General features: G+C 33.5%; 1 protein-coding gene across 11 annotated transcripts in view; it reads right to left on the bottom strand.

Annotated features, from left to right (window-relative positions):
* The window catches only part of cpx (synaptic transmission protein complexin), a 316,297-nt gene that overhangs the window by 238,685 nt on the left and 56,369 nt on the right, over positions 1–21,243 (bottom strand). For 9 of the 11 annotated variants that reach the window (XM_036368035.2, XM_036368033.2, XM_070105632.1 and 6 more), the window contains exon 3: positions 10,621–10,645. The exons of 1 other annotated variant lie outside the window; for it this stretch is intronic. The gene's annotated coding sequence lies outside the window, so the exon portion shown is untranslated. Of the gene's footprint in view, positions 1–10,620; positions 10,646–14,870; positions 14,883–21,243 lie in introns of those variants that run through there. One more of the 11 variants, XM_070105629.1, reaches the window with a different exon arrangement.

Here is a 21,243-nt window from a genome sequence, read left to right as displayed (position 1 = left end):
ATGATGGCTTATCATGCTGATCATTTAGATATATATTTTATAGGGTATCCGACGTTTCCTTTTAGGTTCATGGCAAGCTTAATATACCCTGCTCAAGGTATAAAAAGATTGTTTACTATAAGATTTTATGCATACAGTGAACTACGGTCGCAAAAATACAAAAATATACAAATTGGTTGCGTTTAAAAAACATTTGAATTTTATTAAAATGTTGGTCCTTTTTGGCCTGCCAAAAGTCGATTTTTAATCAGATCACAAAACTGGAAGGGAGCATATATACAAAACAAGCAAAGAAAATTGATAGTGTTTGGGTGTTTTGTATCGCAGTAATCACTCAAACATATTTGAGAAATGTGGCTTTGAAAAAACGAGTTTAAAGAAAAACTGATAGAGTTGATTGAACTGAGCGGTTAAACTTAAGACTGCTGCAACTTAAATACTATTTAAGATTTTGTATATAAATTTTCGTATGTTAATTATAAAGGTATATAGCAATACGACAAAAAGCGATTTTTTTTTTAATATCCCACTCATTAAAATCATATTTTTTATTATAAAGTTCTGAGTGCCAAGCATTTTAGAAGAACGCAAAACCAAAGTTTCCTTTTTCAAAACGATTATACATAGAACCTTAACTAATTTCTTTAATTTTTGCTCATAAAATCACTTAAAAATGTATACTTAATTTAAATCGCATCTCTGAATGTGATCATAAAATTGGTAAATTTGGTTATAAACTCAAAACAAAAAAACTGAAGAAGCAATCTAAATCTAACACCCTTTACAACTACTTTCATTACTATAAATTCCACTTATGTACTTGCAACACGTTAGTTATCTGCCTGCAGTCTATTGTGTTTTACGAGCATACTTCATATGCTACACTACACTACAACACTTTCATTAATTCCCATAGTCATTGCATTAACGCCGCAGACTCCGCGGGAAATATTCGAAGAACGTGTTGAGCTACAGTACTTGTTTTCAACGCTTCACTCTACCCAAGCACATAAGCAACACGAGAGCCATCAAAGAGCAATCTTTGAGCACAGCGACTCTCAAGTGATTTTCAAGTTGCGAGCAACGTCTTACAGCGAGTCGTTGTTTCTTTCTACCTTCTATATATATTAAATATATTTACAAGTATGTATATATATCTGTGAATGTGCAACATACCATTGTTTTTGCGCGCAACCTCAACTTCTCGCTTCATCGTCAGGCTGCACAAGTCTTGTCACTATGTTTCTAAACTTGCAAGCGCGAAAATGCACTCAAGGGCACATAATGCGCAGAAACAGCAGCAACAACAACAATAACAATAGTGCTGAAGTGCATTACATACGAGTAGAAGAAGCTGCCGCCCACTTCACTGCCACTGTGCCGGTGGGTTGAAAGGGGAAGTCGCCTGTGGCAGTTTAATTGAAATTTTTAATTTTGCATCTCAGCACGAAAATTGCAAATTGCAAACACTATACGCTGCCTGCCTTTGCACTACTCGCTTGGTTTATATAGAAAAGAGCGTGTCTTTCGGTATGACTTAGTGTATTTGCTATGGCGTATACGTAATTTATATGCTCTTCCGTCGCGCTGCCAGCACATGCGATGCGAATACGTTGCGAAATGTTGACACTTTTTCTAGCATGCGACAAAATTTTGACAATGTTCGTCAAATATGGAGTACTTTTCTGCTTACTAATATAAATATATATATACATGTATATGTATATATATATTTATGGTGTTATATAAATAATTATTTACTATATGTGTTTGTGTGGTTTTGCTTCAAAAAGGATTACTTTGCAATTAGGGAGAGATATCACTTACACAGCCAACAGCGAAAATTTATTTTCTTGCTGAAATTTTTAGTTTGAAGCGTTTAAGCTCTGCAATTATTGCAATTACTTTAATAAAAGCTTTGAGTGCTTTGTGCGTCGGATGTGAAAAAAGTGTAAGCATTTCGCTTAGCTTTACATTTGCGTAATAACTGCAGGGTATGAGAAGAAATGAAATTTATTGTAATTTCTATAAATTTTATCTGCGAATAACTATTTGGTGAAATTTTAGTATGAAATTCGCCGCAGCGCCAAGTTTAAGAATTGCTTCATGTTCAAGTTCAAGTTAGAGTTAAATTTATTTTGGGCAAAAGTTAAATCACTCACTGATTGGTAAGCAATTTTAAACTGCACACATAATGTAAAAAAAGTAGATTTTTTTCATATTTCAATAGGTTAAATCTTAAGAAAATCGATATCTTAAATAGTTTTAGAGTTACAGATGCACAGTTCAATCAGTTTCATCAGTTTATCTTGAAACTATATTTTTGAAGTTTGCCTGAATAATTTCTCAGATAGAAAGGATCCGATCACTAGTACTTTTTTTTTGAGTGCTCTGTATATAGTTCCCTATACATTGACCTACCATTTATTTGATCGGATCAAAAATAGAATTTTGGCATGCTAAAAACAGCCAAAATATTAGGTTAAAACAACTTTAAAAAAACGAACAATAATTTTTAGAAGAGAATTTCTTCAAAGGCTTCATCCAGAGAGAAGGTCTCACTCATTGCAGCTATGAAGTACATTTTTTGTGCCGTCAGAGATTCCATTTAAATCTAAATATATTTAGTTTTTTTCTTAAAACATTTTACGTTGTATCATTTCAGAGTATGTATAAATTTAAGCATACAATTTTAAAATAATTAGTACAATGCTTTTTTTCAATGCTCAAAAACCGCATTTTTTAGGCTGTCCTCTCGGTGTGCACCTTCAATTATTTGTATAAAAATTTAGTTTTTATTACAATTCTTTTCGAAATAATGTATTCAGAACAAATTTTATTTAAGCTAAAATCTTTTAAAGAAATTGCAATACATAAGGTGTTATATATTTTTTTTTTTTCGCTGAAATTCAAGTTTTCAATGCTTGCTGGTTTATCATCAAAGCCTCTTCACTGGACATATGTCTACAAATTGTAGATCAATTTCATAATTCGGTCATAAAAAGTTCGTTCCACAAAAAGTTGTTGATAATATGTCCGTAGTGTTCGTCGTTGACGATAGTTTTTTTTCACATTAAGTATTAAAAAGTGTGAATAAATGTACTTGACATCCAAACCACACTAAATGTCTCTTTTTTGTACATGGAAAAATTCGCATGGGGATTGTTCTTAATCCAAGTGTGAGAATTTTGATTTTCAAGTATATAAATTTGCCATACAAGCCGAAACGGTTGAAAACATATTTATACGATATTAAAAACTTAATTCAATTAAAGAGTGTTTATTTTTTTTGTCAGCTTGTTTGGCAACTACTCTTCTAAAAGGTTCTATGCTTTAAAAAACACTTCTCATACTTTAGAAATGATGCCTATAAATTAAAACATGAGGATAGGAGCAAAACACATTTACCATTGAAAAGTCCAGAACACTACTCCGAACAGTCAAATATAAAATAAATGGAACAAATATTTATCCAAAAGAGAACATATTAAGCTTCAAGCAAACAAAACTTCAATATATATATTTGAACAATCTGAATCAATTTTAAAAGATACAAATAAAACACTGGCTCTGAAAATGAACAGCAAAAAAAAATCATCTAACAAGCAAAAAAAAAAAAATAAATAAAATAAAATAAAAAGCGCAGAAATAAATTTCACAAACTGCTGCAAGGCAATAATACAACAATTGAAAACATTTTTCGTTTGCGTCGCAAATATGTTGCTCGCATTTTTACTGCGGTCTTATAAACGCAAAAATTCTGCTTTGATTAAATCCAAATTTTTGTGCCACAGTGTCACATACCAACAGGAGGGAGTAGAATTTTTACTTTAACATAAACAAATATAAGCGTCAGATACCTACGAGTATATGTTTTCACATGCGTCTCGTTGTTAAGTCGATTTTTATTTGGCTGCATGACTAACGTAAGTTCAAATATATTTCGTTGTTGGCCAAAAATGGTCGATTGAAGACGTATCTAAGTAAAGCGAACTTCATTGATAAAATGCGCAATATTTTTCGACTTCAAACAAAGATTCATACCATTACACATATCTCTGTTGAATTTTCGCTTTGGTAAAATGTACTGAATTATTGCTATATGCTTTCACGCCTGAAAGTATGCAATGAACATTATGCGCAAATGTTACAGCAGTCGTCAAATTGAAAATCGCTTGAGTGTGATGACTTAAAGCTGTGAAGCGTTATACATATATAATATATTTATTATACATATATGTGATTTAAGCAACAAATCGTAGCAATGAATTTATTTTTCTTGAAAATTTTGCTTTTTCAATCAATTTGATGCCATAGGCAAATTGCCAATTTGCAAATGGTTAGAAGCAGTCAATAAGTATGAATCCTTTGAAAAGAAATCAAATAAAAGGGACAGCCAGACGAAAAGTATATAGGTATATATGCATATATGCATACTCACGGAGATAATGGGTAATGCTTGTCATTTATGGAAAATGACAATGTGTCTAGCCGCTGCAATATTCACTTGTGCAATAGAATTCAGAGGAGGATCAATAAACTCAATGTGAGACAAGTGATTGCGTCTAAAAAATATGGAAGTAAAAAAAAAAAAGTACATAAAATGTCGGTCAGAAAATATTCTTTATTGTTAAAATGGGCTTAAAATGCATCACCAAACATCATTATGTTATACCATAATAATATATACGTCGTATTATAGGTTGATATGAAGATAAGTTATTTTAAATGGCATAAATGTGATTCACTAAGATCATTACTAAAGCTGTGTAAAGTTTCGCTTTAAGATTTTAAAACAGAATATTCCGTTAAATCTTTCCTTACAGTATTAGTTTTACTCCTGTATATGTTATATAAATAATTAAAATGAAATAATTAAACACACGTTGAGCGTTTAAATTTTAATAACAAGTCGACTTGTAGGTTAACGGAGTCTTTGACTATACCTCGTCCTGTTATTAAAATTTTATTATTTTGCAAAGAAGCCGCACAAAAGTACGCCTGTGTTGCAAGAAAGCTAGTAGAGTGCCAAACCAAATTCACGACATTTGACAACTACTCGTAACAAAGTAACCGTATATAGTATAATTAACTCACTAAACTAAATTACAAAGCACTTGAGTAGATGTATTCTATTGAATTTTAAATAGTCCATAAAAAGAAAGTTTTGTGAGTACGAATAGAAAAAATTAATATATAAAAAAAATGCCAAAAGAAAGTCATTTACTCTAAGTAAAACACATAAAATGTGGAAAGCTCTTAGGCGCAATTATCGGTTCTATAACTATATTCGTGAGTTTGCCAAGAGAATGACGAAACTAGAATAATTTTTTTCACTCAAATAGGTATGTCGAATTTTGTGCCTGAAAAGTGTTTATGCGAGGAAACTTTTTTTCTTACTTTAATATCAAGAAAACCGCTGCCGAAAGTCATCGTATTTTAGTAAAAGTTTATTGTGAACATGCTCTAGCTGGGCGAAAGTACCAAATTTGGTTTGCACGATTTTAAAGTGGAAATTTTGGTTCGGAAGGTGAAGAAAGTTCTGAGCGGCCAACAAGTTTGAAGATGAGAAGCTGGAAACATTACTCGGTGAAGATTGTTGCCAAACACAAGAAAAGCTCTTATTATTCTTGGAAGTTACTCAGACAGTCATTTCAAAACGCTTAACAGCATCATCATACATTCAAAAGTAAGGAAATTGGGTGTCAAATGAATTAAAGCCAAAACACATTGAAAAACGATTTTGTAATGGAATCAATTTTTTTGAAATGGAATCGCGAATTGCCACAAATTTTGGAAAATGTTACAACTTCACGTTAAAAATTCTTGTTGTACATGTGTATTTGTCCGAAATCGAGTTATATGGGTTTCCAAGCAGATTTGATGTACTTTATGTGACCTCGTTGTAAAGGAAAATCTGTAAAATTTTCACTTAAAACCCACAAAAAAAAAATCTCTTCACTACTTATTTCTTAAGTTCTTCCACATAACGGCAATACCTTCATGAATATTTTACTTTTTGTTTTTGAAATCACACTTAGAATCGCCTTGAAAAATTCAAGAAAATACATTGCAATCAACAATATGTCTGTGTCAATGAGTTGCATTGGGCCGAAGGTCGTGGCATTTACAATTTCACTGCAATTTAGTCAAGCGAAAACCTTTAAAGCCCAGCAAGCTAGCAAGAAGCACCACCACCAACACCACCATCACCACGAGTATCAGAAACCGGCAGCAAACAAACAACGGTATAAGTAAATAAACTAACACTAGTTTAACAACCCACTTATGCCTTTGCGTCTGCCTCTGTTACATACTCCAATCCCTTTTAACCAACCTCGTGATACTAAACATACCCGACTCTTTATCGTATTTCGCATTACAATTCCACTTCCTACTGTGCAAATCTCAGATTCACTGAAGCTCAAATTCACTCTAGCATGATGAGATAGACCATTGCTGTTGTGTGCTTGTAGCGTTCTTGTTCCTGTTGTTGCTGTTGCTGCTGCAGCATGATTATGTCAACGCAAATGCTGGCGGCATTAAGCAACACTGGCAGATAGCGGTAATAACTGAGCTTAAGACAATACTTATTGTGTTGTTGTTGTTCGCATTATTGTTGTTAGCGGAAACCAAAAGCCTTGTTGTGTGACCTCGCCCAAGCTTCTTAATTAGGTATCCTTGAGATGCACTGAGCAGCTTTGGATAGTGGCGATTGTCAGCCGCTATACTAGTTGAGTGGGTATATTTTAATTTTTTCGTAATAAAGACTTGATTTAAGAGCGAACTATTTGGATAGTAGAGAAAAACATGCTAATTTATTTTCTGGATTTTTAATTGGAAGCCTTACTAGCTATTCAGCGAATATGCTTGCTATATGATACTTTCAAAATTATAATGACTTTTCATAAAAATAACTATGTATAGAAATATATGTCTCCCTTCACAAAGTATGGTATGAAAAAACTGTATGGCTAGCTGCAAAAATTAGTGAAGTGAGCCAAAGAGTATATACCCGTGCACTACTAGATCGAAACTTGATCTTTTTAAGAAGCTGTAGTGAAAAATCTTCACCACAGAGTGAAAGTTGAATCCATTGAAATAAAAGAGGCATTATTAAGAATATTTTTTATTAATTATGCAGCAAAGTTTCTGGCTAGATAAAAGATCCTTATACAAACAAATAATTTCTATGCTCGTCTTACTTTAACCTTATGTGCCATATTTCGCGCTATCTCCAGATTATGTAAAGTTTATCATGAAGTTCGTAACACCGAAAGAAAGAAAGATCAGAGATCTTATAAAATATATAAACTTATATAAGGTTGTCAAATATCCGCTTTTTTGTCTTTTGAATTTCGCGGCTATGTACAAAGCGCTACAGAGCTCGTATCTGGCAACACTATACATAATTTGAAAGGTCTTGACATAACCTACAAAACAACGCTATGCATGATTAGTTTGGATATTGCGTTCAACAGTTATAGACGTGTAAACATGGAGTTCACTAACGCCGAAATTCCCGCTATTTTAAAGTTTTCCTTCGTTAAAGGCAAATCCGCTAGAGAAACGTTCCGTGAGATTAATGGTGTTTTGGGGGATGGTACTCTATCACTTCGAACCGCGGAGGAATGGTTTCGACGATTCAGAGCCGGTGAAAACGACACCATGGATAAGCCAGCCGGCGGAAGACCTGTGACGACAAATACCGATCAAATCATGGAATACATCGAGTTAGACCGGCATATGGCATCTCGTGACATCGCCCAGGAGATGGGAGTTAGTCACCAAACCATTTTGAACCATCTGCAGAAGGCTGGATACAAAAAAAAAGTTTGATGTTTGGGTGCCGCATAATTTGACGCAAAAAAACCTTCTGGATCGAATCAACGCCTGCGATATGCTGCTGAAACGGAACGAACTCGTCCCATTCTTGAAGCGGATGGTGACTGGCGACGAAAAATGGATCACATACGACAATATCAAGCGAAAACGGTCGTGGTCGAAGGCCTGTGAATCGTCCCAAACAGTGGCCAAGCCGGGATTGACGGCCAGGAAGGTTTTGCTGTGTGTTTGGTGGGATTGGAAGGGAATCATCCACTATGAGCTGCTCCCATATAGCCAGACGCTTAATTCTACCATCTACTGCGAACAACTGGACCGCTTGAAGCAGCCGATCGACCAGAAGCGTCCAGAATTGGCCAACAGGAAGGGTGTAGTGTTCCACCAGGACAACGCCAGACCACACACTTCGTTGATGACTCGTCAGAAGCTACGGGAGCTCGGATGGGAGGTTTTATCGCATCCACCATATAGCCCGGACGTAGCGCCAAGTGATTACCACCTGTTCCTGTCCATGGCGAATGCGCTTGGTGGTGTGAAGTTGAACTCAAAAGAGGCTTGTGAAAAGTGGCTGTCCGAATTCTTCGCAAATAAGGAGGGGGGCTTCTACGAGGAAGGTATTATGAAGTTGCCGTCTAGATGGAAACATCATCGAACAAAACGGCGCATATTTTAACTAAATCCGATCACTGTAACACTTTTTATAAAGCATTGAATGAAGAGCAAAAAAGTGGAAGGGAGATATTTGACAACCTTATATAAATGATCATCGTGATGAACTGTGTGGATTCAGCCATGTCGGACTGGCTTTCCATCTATCTGTATATACGTAAACTAATCCTTAAGTTCTTGAGTTATTGATCTGAAATTTTACATACGTATATTCCTTTCGAAGAAGCTGATAATTTTCGGAACCACCGATATCGAACCACCATATAATTGCCATAAATACAAATTGATTCGAATAAGGTCTTTGAGTGGAAAACTTTTTTAAATTACAAGATATCTTAAGAAATTGGGGACTAGTTACTGGTCACTGTTCAAGGCAACGTGTCACTCTCTGAAGAAATTGTTCGTATATGCCCACTATAGCATATGGCACTCGCATATACTGACCGATCAAAATCGAATTAAAGATATTTTTTCCTTATTCATTACCCATAATTCGGCTTGAGGGTTACTTCTATCAAACAACGTAGCTAAAATGAACTAGAAAAATGTTTTCTGTTGGATGCGAGCCGCTCGCTGGTTACGTTTTCAGATATAGTAGTCTTACATACAGTTGCTATAAGAAAAGCACATGTGAAATGAATTTAAGCTTAGGTGAAGCCGAATGTAACGTTTTATTTGTTACTACATAATCAAAACATGGCGCGTTAAAGGAAGGTATCACTTAAATGAGGAGGTTAAGATGGAAATAACTGCCTATTTGGAAGCATTAAAGTTTCACACTATATTTATAATTGGAAGCAAAATGTTCGAGGTGTAACGGACCTTCTTGATGGAAATTATGTTAAAGAATAAACCATATTTTCAAACTTCTTTGGTTCATACATCTGGAGTTATTTTCGTGTTATTTACCCAATGTTTCTTCAATGTTATTTTTTTCTGAGTGATATACAGGTCTATGAGTGAATAAAGGTTCTCGAAAGACCGCCGGTATTTTGGAGTATAATTTACCTAACCTTTATTTTAATTTAGTAACCTACCTTACTTTACAAGAAGGAGGAGTAGCAAATGCACGTATGAGTAAAGTAGTGCTATAGTTTCAATATGTTAGCCAAAATTTATGACAAGTAAACTAATTTTCTATAAATATTGAGTGACTTGTTACAAACACGCTCAAAAGAACTCTTTGTCATTTTAAAGTCATGCAGATTAGTGTGAGTAAATAATGTGTTTATTTCTCTTGTATCCGTAATTACTTTTTAAACAACACCCTGTACTGAATTAATAAAGTGTGCTGTGTTTATAACTTAAGGAAACTAAAACATGTAATAAAAGATATAATTAAGCAGTTCCTCAATTATTTAACTTTATTTAGTTAAAGGGCTATTATTTGGTCGATATATATTATGTTTAAGTATGTAATGGATAACGAAATTATATGAATCAGGATTGATATGATTGACGCACACTTCCAACAATTGCTGCTGACGCTCTGTTGTTAATAGCAGATATCATCAATTATATTATTTGTGATTACTTGTAATGCAATACATTAATTTTTATATAAACAAGTCTATAAACGAACTGATTGGCTATTACCAAAATTACCGCTAGCCATCAACCAAATGAGCAAATCAAATTTTGATAACTCTGCCAGAGACATGAGTAAGCGTTATGCGTTGAGTGTAAAATTGTATTATATTTAAGAGATATAAATTTAATTCGTATGTAAGTCAATCAGTGTGAGTAATAAGAGAAGATTTGAGCTTTTATTAAGTCAAGTCAAGTCAGGCACCAAAAGTTGAGCAATAAAATGAGAGATTGCTTTTTATGTTATTTCTAGTAAGTGAAACTGAAACTGTTGGCATTAATTTTTTCTTAACTAGAAAGCCACATACATAGCAAAGGTACTTTTATACTTTTGTAAAAATAAATATTTTTTCTTTTATTTTTAATTTTTTTTATATTATTTTTTTTTTATATTTTTGTCATTAGTTTCGTACAAAATATTTTGTATTCTCTTACACTAAAATAATAAAAGTACTTTGTTTTTGTTGTCAAATGCTTGTAATTTGTTTTCCCTGCACATTGAAATGATTTTCCACTTACCAAAGACACAGCAAAGTTCGAGTAACTGCAAGCAGATAGAGAGAGAGAGTGAGAGAAGAAAATGAAAAATGTCAATAAAGAGAATGCGCAAAAATATTCATTATTTAAATTGCATTTGCTTTCAATTGCGGAAAATTACGAGTTTGTGCAAAATAATTTTAACAAGCTTTTCCCGCATTTCCAGCACATCCGCGGCAATCAAAAGCGTGCTATACAAATTCAAACGCAAATACGTAAATATATATGCTATATATATATATATATATATATATATATATAAATAACTGTACATACATATGTGTATGAGCGTTTGTGCGCTCATAAATGCAAAATAACGAGACAAATTTGAAATGCGTGTGACGGGAGAAGTTAAAATTAAATATTGACCGCAATAAAAATGAGTGTGGTAATGCCGTTGGTGGTTGCCACTGCTCCTTCAACTGTGACGCCATCTTTGTGTAATGGCATATTTTGTGGCGCCACTGCTTGGCCTATAAGCATGTAAACTTTCTTACAACTTAAGCACATATATACCTTTATATTTATATATATACATATATAGGGTTTTCCAATAAGAGTGATATTTTTTTTTTTAACACACCAATTGCTAAGGAAATTTAAATGCTTTTTTTATTTAATGTGAAGTACAGTCGATATAATTAAGTTCAGAATATATCTATCAAATGTCCTCCATGTCTTCGTTTGCGGAAACGAATTTGATGAACTCAATTTTCGAGTTCTTTTTCCAGAAAATCAAGTCGTATGTCAGGAATACCACGACTTCTAAAGCTTGAAGAGAGTCTGGTTTATTGCTAAACAGCAATGATTTCATATAAACCCCACAGAAGTAGTGTAATGGTGTTAAATCACAACTTCTTGCAGGCCATTCAATGTCACAATTTCTTGGAATTATCGAATCTCCAAACCTTTCACGCAATAATTCGACCAGATGATTCCACCAGATCAAAATCGACATCAAACTGTCAATTTAGATGAATGTAGTGGTTGTTTATGAATAATTTGTGAATTTTCTTTGCACCAGAATTGGCAATTTTGTTTATGTACTGCATCACTCACCATAACCATAACCATCATAAAATGACAAAAGCGCACGAAAAGTTGCAATTGGAGAACGATTATTTTGATAATAAAATTGAATGATTTGTAACCGTTGTTCTTGTGTATATCTCTCCATAATAAAATTTTAAACATTACTGAACACAATTAAAAAATAATAAAGATAATGATATATTAAAAATGACCGAAATGACACTTAGAAAGCATATCATCCCTATTGGAAAACCCGATATATGTAAATTTCCCTTAACGGCTCCGCCATGCGACTGTAAAGCGTTCAACTGTCATCGTTTTGACAGGCCACCATGCCACACCGGCGACGATAATAAAACACGCACAATATGCCGTTACAGGTAAATAAAATGTGTCGGCGACAAATAACGAATTACCTTAATATAAACGCGCATGCACATACACACAGTTATACATCACGCATATCATTGCCGCAAGGATGTTGACGATGATGATGATCATGCATGCATGAAGTGTGTAAAAGTGCGCATTATAAAGTTTCGCTGCTCTTTCGTGTGACGTTGCGCGGAGTCGCGTTCCGTCGCGGTACGCAGCGCACTTCGCATGTGTGGCAGTCAAATATTAAAATTATGCAAAGCTGACGCGTATTAATGTTAGCATGTAAATTTTTTTGGCGTATGTGTGAATACTCTGTAGTATTGTTGACATGGCGGCGTGTTTAGAAATTCCAGGCATAGATGAATTGCGGTTGGCATAAAATGTTCAAGGAAATTTATTTGTCTTTAACAAACAAGGTCTGTTCAAAATATAAAGTGAACTTTATCACAGCTTCAGCTATATAGCATGTTTATTTTGTTTGTGAGAGGCACAAAAGTGTTCGTTTCCCGCTGTCGAAAATATAGATCGGTGAGTCCACTGTGATTAAAATCGCTGAGAGAGCTCAAGGGCATACCAAAAAGTGCATATCAAGACTGCTTCGAAGATTGAAAAATGCTCTCCGAAGTTTATTATATCTGAGGAGGACTACTTTGAAGAGGACAATCTAGACTTTGATGAATAAATAAAAAATTTTGGTGAAAAATTAAAATTCACCTAATTTTTCGAACAGACCTCGTATATGCATACTAGTTAAGTAAATCAATATTACGTGTATGTATACAGTATGTATATTTTCTTTAATTGTGGAAACATTAAAAATATTCATTTAGCGCGTGCGGATATGTGCTAGGACTCTTCACGCCCGAATGATTTAATATTTCAATCGTACTTACTCGTAGTTGGAACATGCGCTTTAATGAATCTCTATTTAAATGTTATAGTCTCTTTGGCCAGAAGTATTATGCCAATATAAACTTTCTTTATACAGTGAAATAAATAAATATTGATAAATTAAGCTTATAAGAGAGAATTCCGAAGCCTTTTCCTCACTCCAAGGTAAAATTTTCAAACTTAGGCCTTTGTTCAAGGCCCTGGACTCACCGAACCCCTTAAGGATGTTGGTAGTGAAAGAATTTCGGTTAGTCTTTATGCAAAACGAACGAGTATATCTCATATTATATGAAATAATTGTCTTGCCTCAGTCTATATTGATGGTCATAGAATATAATCCAATGTAGAATCAGGAATATTAAAAATTTGTATATCCTTTCCTTTACCAACTTAATGAAGAAAGTAGCAAAATGGTTTTAGGCTATTTCGTGGAAAAAGCTGATATATTTATTAGCAGAGTTCAAAGAGTTTATGATAGAGTTGGCCTCATCTAAAGCAGAGACTGTAAAATACATGTTATGTATAGTGAGGATATAACTTCTTCTTCAATTCTAGCAACTAAATAAAATGCATGAACTTCAATATTCCACTATACCATAAAAAATTTAAGCAGTTTTGTTCAAATATCACAAAGTACTAATTTACAGTCAAAATAATAAGCCATATGATCTTGAGAAGTTCGGCTTGTCAGTGAGCAATAAACAAAAACAAAGCAAGCAATAAATATATATAGAAATGGTTTTGGATTCTATTTTAAACTTTTGCTATCTTATCTGGTACAGCCCGCACAAATGTATTTAACTCAGAGTCTTTTTTACGAATTCATTATACCTATTCATATCTCGTTAGTCACCATTTCACTAAAGGCTCTCTATTTACATTTCAATAATCATTATAGAAAAAAGCTAGAAAAACCGAATTTATAATACTCTTCACAAATAAAAAACTTTTCATACACGGACTTAATTTTTACCGATCACTTTGTATAGCAGCTATTCGCGATAGTGGTCCGATATTGGTGGTTTTGACAAATGAGCAGTTCCTAGGTTTTATACAGACAGACGGACATGGCTAAGTCAACTGACGCTGTTGACTTATATATACAAGTATTATGCATATAATTTATAGGGTTTCCGAAATCTTTCCGGTTAAAATCTTCGTTGCAAACTTTATATACCCTGCACAAGGTAACAAAAATACTTGCAGCCTTTTATTACTCAGAGTTACTTTTGTATATACTTTTTAAATATGCACATTCATTTCTTAAAATGTACTTCAGCAAAACTGTGGCCAAAAATAATGATGCATGTAATTAATTTATTATTTCTTTATTTTTTGTTTTTGCTATTTCATTTACTCGCTGTCACTGCCATGGAACGTCAACGAGAAGCGTAAAGGACTCTGAGTACATGGGTTCTGGTATGACATGTGAGCGCAATTTTTTATTCGAATTTAATTTGCCACAAGCAAATGAAGCGCATAAGTATACGAATTTCACTGTCACATTTAATGCATGTCAATTTAATTATTCTCTATATATTTGCTTTACCTTTGACGAAAATCTTTGCTGTAAGCTGATACCACTGCAGCACAAGGCTTTGAGTAACTTTGTGCTGCTGGTCCGGCTTTCAAAAATATTGTGGCAGACAACTTAAATTAGCTTGCGGCTTTTTTATTTAATTTTTTTTGTGATTATAATATTTTTTTGCTTGCCAACGTTTGCTAATTTACTCGCGAGTGAAATTGCCAATTTAAAGGCATTAAAATTTTAAATTTTTTTGTTGCTCTTTGCCTTTCAATGCTAAGCGTGTGGCTTGCTGCAAAACAGTCTCCAATCGAGTTTTCTGTTTTACTTCTCATTTTACTTGTCACAGCAAATCAGCTTATGCTTTTGCCTTTGCTTTCGCTTGCTATTTCTTAAAATTGACCACCCTTGTTTTAACAACTTTAAGATTTTGTCCTGCCACAAATATTATGCCATTTGGCTGCAAAGTGATTGAGTCCTTTGCCTTCTGCTCCGCAATTGCTCTGCCATATAGCCACTTCATTAAAGAAAGGTAAGTAAATTAAAGTGCTCGATTTGTAAGAACTAATTTTTTCTTTTTTATGTTGAAATATCTGTTTTGTGAATCCCACTCCTCCCACTCGTGGACATGCCAGAGCTTCATTTATTCTCTGTGAATTTAATGAGCTAAAGTTTCATTTTCATACTTTTTCTTTGATGTTTCTCTATTCATGTCTCTATTTGTAATTTGTTTTAGTCCGTGGACTTCTTTATGTTGTCCTCTAATACTTGAAACTTAAACACTTTTTTGTTGCTTATACGCCAGGGTATACCCTTCGAAATGTAATGCTTCTTTGCTACTTTTCACGACAAGCAGCACACAAACTGCTTGTTTTCAAATGTTTTTGTTATACTTCTGCCTTTTTCCTTTCCTTTCCTACTTTCTTTTGACAGCTGGAGTTTTCTCTGCTCTTGGTGTACACTTACGTTTGCTTGATATGATACAAACGAAAGCTACTATATACCTTAAAGCCGCTTTGCGCTGTCTTTGTGTCGGCATAATGCAGAATTGTTGTAGTATAGCTTTTATCAACATATTGTTGGCATTCGTATAGGGATTTCGATATGTTATTAAGTAGTAGAAGGCCCGTATCTCTTTTCATCTTCTTCTTTAAAGTGTTTTTTTTACTGCTGTAAATATTACAAATATTTTGTATTGAGATCAAATAATTCAATTATTTTTTCCTACTTATTATTTCTTCCACTATCCAAACTGTCAACAGTTATCATAAGCAATTATTTCTACTCGCCAATTAAGTATATTTACCTTCGTATTACTTTCAGTATCTTCTACTTCACTAAATGTTTTAATTTGTTCCGCCAATATTCAATTACTTTTTACCACAACTCAAGCTTGCTTGAATATTTTTTTTTAATTTTTATCGCTATTTCCCGAGCGAAATGTTTGCCTTTACTATTCTTCTACTACGTTTGTTACTGTTAATTCACCTTTTTTGACATGGCATGGGAAACTAACAGAGCAAACTGCAGTGTGGGTTAAAAAAAACAGCGCCCACTTTCTTTCATATTTTTTCGATAAAGCAAACAACTATTCTTTCATTGTTTTCCGTTAGCATTTTGTTTCCAATTTCAGCCAGTAGAGGTGATATATTGTTGCCTCTGCTAGTTGCATTCCATTTTGATTGGTTTCCAAAGCGCTTTGATGATATTTACTAAGGCGCGTGGCAGTTGACTATAGAGAGAACAGTGAGTGCAAAAAATAAACGAACAAAGATGATTGCCAGTTTTCGTTTAGACTTCCATGAAAAATTAATTTTGTTTGTAGAGTGTATTTCAAAATTTTTATTTTGCGTATTCGCACCATCAATTATTAATTGGTAAGCTTCAAGTGGTGAGATTTGGTGAGGTGAATTCAAAACAAGTCAAATGTTGTATTTCTTTTCTTTTTATATTTATGTCTCTCTGAAGCACTTCAGGTGAAATGTGTTTAAATTAACATTTCATTTTTGTCTTGATCGTTTCTTCATTAAATTTAACTCACCTTAGTTATCTTTTATATATAGTCCTAGTTCAGGTGTGTTGAGAAGACTCTGGTGAAGTTTGCAGGGTTAAGTTTTCGAGAAGTATGCAATTTGAATTATGGAGTGATGAGTTTCCTTAAACTTTATATAAGTATCACGTTATATAGTTTAAAAACCATTTGAATTGAATAATCTTTTCCTCAAAAGTGATCAAGGATCGAGAAATCCTCTCTGATATGTAAAAACTTACGAAAAAATTCATCAACCAATGAAATGTCACTTAGAGTCTGTAAAAATCTTCCAAAAGAACAAAACCAGCAGAAGTCTGAGTAGGCGATCTAGAAGCCGTTTCGAAAAATACAGAGTGAATTTAGTTTGCGCTGTTTTATATAAAAGTGAGAACTTATAGGGTAGGGTAGGATCATATTGTTTGGAAAAATTTTCAAAATTTAAGCTAATCATTAGAAAAACAATTTAAAACTAACACTTAAGATATAATTCAAGAAATCAATCATTTTCTATTTGAAACCATTAATTCAATACCAGACATACCAAAATTATGCTTTATTTTGATATAAACTTATATAAAAAAGTTTCGCGTCCCAATACAAACTCTCACATTTTAAAGGTAATTAAGATCGATCAGTGATATAAAGAGCACACGCTTGATACGGTTAATATAGCAATATACTCAGTTATAAATACCTGTGACACGCACACAAAGAAATAAAAGCAACGGAATGACAAACCGACTGAGAACACCACAATGCTTGGTGAACATATAATCGAAACTAAAATGACGACAAAAACACTCATTCATTAGAGCAATTCAATATACGAAGTGATGACTTTGATAAAAATAACATTTATTTGATTACTACAGTGTGCGCACATACTCAAACATGCACATATTGACACACGCCAAAGAGACTAAGTGACATACACTCATCATCAATGAGCAAACCAAATAAAATGCACAAATATTCCTCCTCTCTCTACTCGCACAGCATTGGTGCGTAGGTGTGTATGCGAAAAGAGACTGCAGTATGTTACATTTGAGTGAAATATCAAAGGGCGCGGCGCCGTAAACGCTGAAAGCAGCTGAATTGGGGCAGCGCCTGAACGAATGTCGTCGCAACTAATTTAGAAATTTCACCTTTTGACACGAAAAACCAATAAAAAGAAAATTGTATTACAAACTAATGTGATCATAAAGAGGCAAACTGATATTCACATGTCATACACAATCGACACACACACAGTACTGTGTAATGCAGGTACAGCTTATTCAGTATTTTTTTGTTATTTTATTGTAATTTACCATTCCCTCCACCGTGTTGCACGTTTGAATCTTATATAAGCACATTTATTGGGTTTTGGTGGCGCCAAACGAGTAGATTACAAAGCGTACAAATTCAGTTGAGTGTATAACAGTTATACAAGTATATAAATACACTAGTACCATATACAATACATACTTATATAGTAAGGCGAGTTTGTTTGGGGTGAGAAACACTTTTATTAGCCAATACATATGCAACATACAGCTACACATATTTCATTTACTATTCGATCTGTAACTCTGTAAGAGTATATACATATATCTACATATATATGCAAGTATAGTAAATGTTGTTTAGGCAGTCTATACATTTAAACACAAATCCGTGTATATACCAATCGTTTGCTATTCTTAGTTCGTCGTCCTGCAAATAAGTGACTTGCAGTATTTTTTAGCATTATTTGGTTCTCTATTTTTTTCTTCTAAAATTACTAGAAACCAAAAATAAATTCGCCCAAATTAACTTCACTGTGTCACCTTCGTTTAATTAAAAAAAAAATTTAACTGTATGACTACCTTCGAAAACTATTGACGTCTCGCTAAAAATTTATCTTTAATCAGAGTATTTAAATATTATTTATATATTAGTTTACTTACTTTTAAGAAATCCTTGAAAAAATTACGAGTTTAATGTTAAGTAACGCAGGTAATTAAATGTAGTTAAAGTAATTCTAAAAAGCTTTCGAATTATTTATCATCCTGTGATTACTTTTGTTTATTTATGATTATTCTTTATAAAATTACGATTATAATGTTAAGTGACAACGGTAATTAAATGTAACTAAAGTAATCTTTAGTAATCCGAAAAATTTAATTATTTATTTTTTTGTGATTACCTTCGTTTATTTATGATTATTTTGAAAAAAATAAGAATTTAATGTTACGTAACAACGGTAATTAAATGCAACTAAAGTAATCGTTAGTAAGCCAAAAAAGTAATTGAATTATTTATCTTTCTGTGCTTACTTTTTTTTATATATAATAATTATAATCAGATAGTAATGGTAGTGTTTCATATTATTTAGGATATTTATTGATTACCGCGAGTTAGTCATTTTGATGACTAAAGTATAATAATCGTTTGCATTATTAAGAGTAATCGAAAATTTAATATTTGCCTAAATAGCCCTCCTTGGAATAATCAGCAACTTTGAATAAGACATTTAAACTGGACTCAAACCCTCGGTGTAGCTGCTTAGCAGCAATATTTTAAACATTAACACATAACGATAAATTCGCAATTTAAAAAGTATTTCGGAAGTGTAGCATGAGAAAATATCAAATCAAACTGTCAGACTGGATAGCTTATGGCTCTAAAAGTAGTTATTTAGAACATCACTTTGAACTAAGATTAAGTACTTTAATCACAGCTCCTAACAAAAAAAGGCAGAAATAATACAAAACCTTTATTAAACTACTTAAGTCGTCAGTTTAAATGAATTTAAAGTTGCACAAACCTCCGTTATACCACATCGCTTTCGACAGCTGCACCTTCAATAGTGTATACAAATCCTCATATGTGTTTATACGCTTGCCTGTGTGAGCTATGACTTTCGAATAAACTTGAACGGCGACAATAAAGCAATAAAGGGCACACCCTACGAACAAATAAAGCAAACTCCAAACGAGCGGATAGTCATCAACTCACCAACGATCTGCTTGTGTAACCTTGGCAGGAGTGTGAGTCAGGGCGTAATCGTCGAATGGGTTGGAAATGAAAAGTGGAAGTATGTTTAACAAGCAGAGAATCATAAAGACGAGTTGCAAAATGTTGCTGGACACATTTAATATAGCCAATGTCATTACAACGCCTTTATTTCAGAACTTCTGACTATTTTATGCCCTCTATAAATGGTCGGTCATAACCATTTGTGTATACTTGAAATAATATTGGTCAGGAGAATAAGGGTAGACAATGATAGCTGTGAATTCTTGCTTTGAGGAGTGGGCCAGAGTTCAGGTCACGCTGTAGTGAAAATAAATGTTTGATGGTTAGATAATACCTAATTTTTTTTTCATAAAGTTCCAAGGGTTTCGTAGAGTCTAATGTTCAACTTTGATTTCTGCAAAAATTGTGTAATTTTTTTTCAGTAGCAGTAGCGCACTACTCGTTTAACTGGTACCATGATCATATTCGATCAAACTTCCAGATTTTGTCTTGGCCTTCTGATGCACGCTCTAAATTTCCATAAAAAGTATATCTAATTGAACTAGTTCCAGTTTTAGCAGGAAAAACGCCCTACTGTAGCTCCTTAGTGTGGCAAAGTATTCAAAGTTCCAACCAAAATAAACAAAAAGCCTGTCAAGCACTAAAATAGGTAAGCCAATAATCTTCATAGCCTACATTTGGGCGTTCAATATGGCTTGTGCACTATGCCGTACACACTTTGCTTGTTAAACTTGCAGCACAAGGACCACAATAGTTACTGATGCGTGCAAAGGCAGACGCAAATAAGCAAAGCTAACGAATTTTCAATAATAAGAAAATTGGCATACATAAAAAGATTGTGTTTGAATGGCAAAAGTAAAAGTGTATAAAATTGAAACTTTTTTTCTAAGGCTTGCACACATCAGCGCAGTGAATAGGATATAAATGGTATAAAATGAAAATGAATGGTGAACTTTAGCGGACTAACTGAAGAATTTTGTGCACGAAAGGTCAAAGAAAAGGTTGAATGGAAAGTATAACATAAATTCACATATGTACATATAAAAATATATATATATGTGTACTTATATATGTATGAGAATCCCGCTTTGTATGTAGTGAGCGGCGAGTATGCGCTTGTTTATGATCTCTACACAGAAAAATGCACATTTGTTTATTTACACTCGTAATATGATTATATGAGCCAGCTCGTATATGCCTCTTTACGTTTTGCCAGCTTTCTAAACTAACGGTTTTATGAGTCTGCATTTACGTACGTGTCAGACAGGTCAGCTTTGTAGCGAACAAAACTGTCTTCCAACTAAAATTTGTTTTATATTACCTCTCTCTTACGGTTACCTCGCTGAGCACATTTTACGCATTCATATAAAGGAGAGCCATTTGCTTGTGCCTTTTTATTACCTACATTTTGGGGCTATCTAAATGAGGCAGACATTTTGTCTGCCTTCCTGCATTTACGTTAGTCTTCGTTTATTTTGGCTTTGTTAGCACGATATTACCGACGTTCATATATATATATATACAAGTGTATCATCGTTTATCGCCTAAGTGAATATGCTTTTACTTGATGTTGCCACATAAAAGATAATGAAAAACTACAAAAGTTAAGAGCGGCAACGGAAATGGTTGTCAAAAGCGAGTCTATGTATATTTGCATGTAGGTTAAAAAAAAAAATAAGAAGAGGTATGTTGAGGTATGCAGAGCATACATAACGTAAACAATACAAATTGCATTATGCACATGACA

The sequence above is a fragment of the Bactrocera oleae genome, chromosome 2 (assembly GCF_042242935.1).
Source record: "Bactrocera oleae isolate idBacOlea1 chromosome 2, idBacOlea1, whole genome shotgun sequence".
Taxonomy (NCBI): domain Eukaryota; kingdom Metazoa; phylum Arthropoda; class Insecta; order Diptera; family Tephritidae; genus Bactrocera; species Bactrocera oleae.
This window is presented reverse-complemented; position numbering and strand designations above follow the sequence as displayed.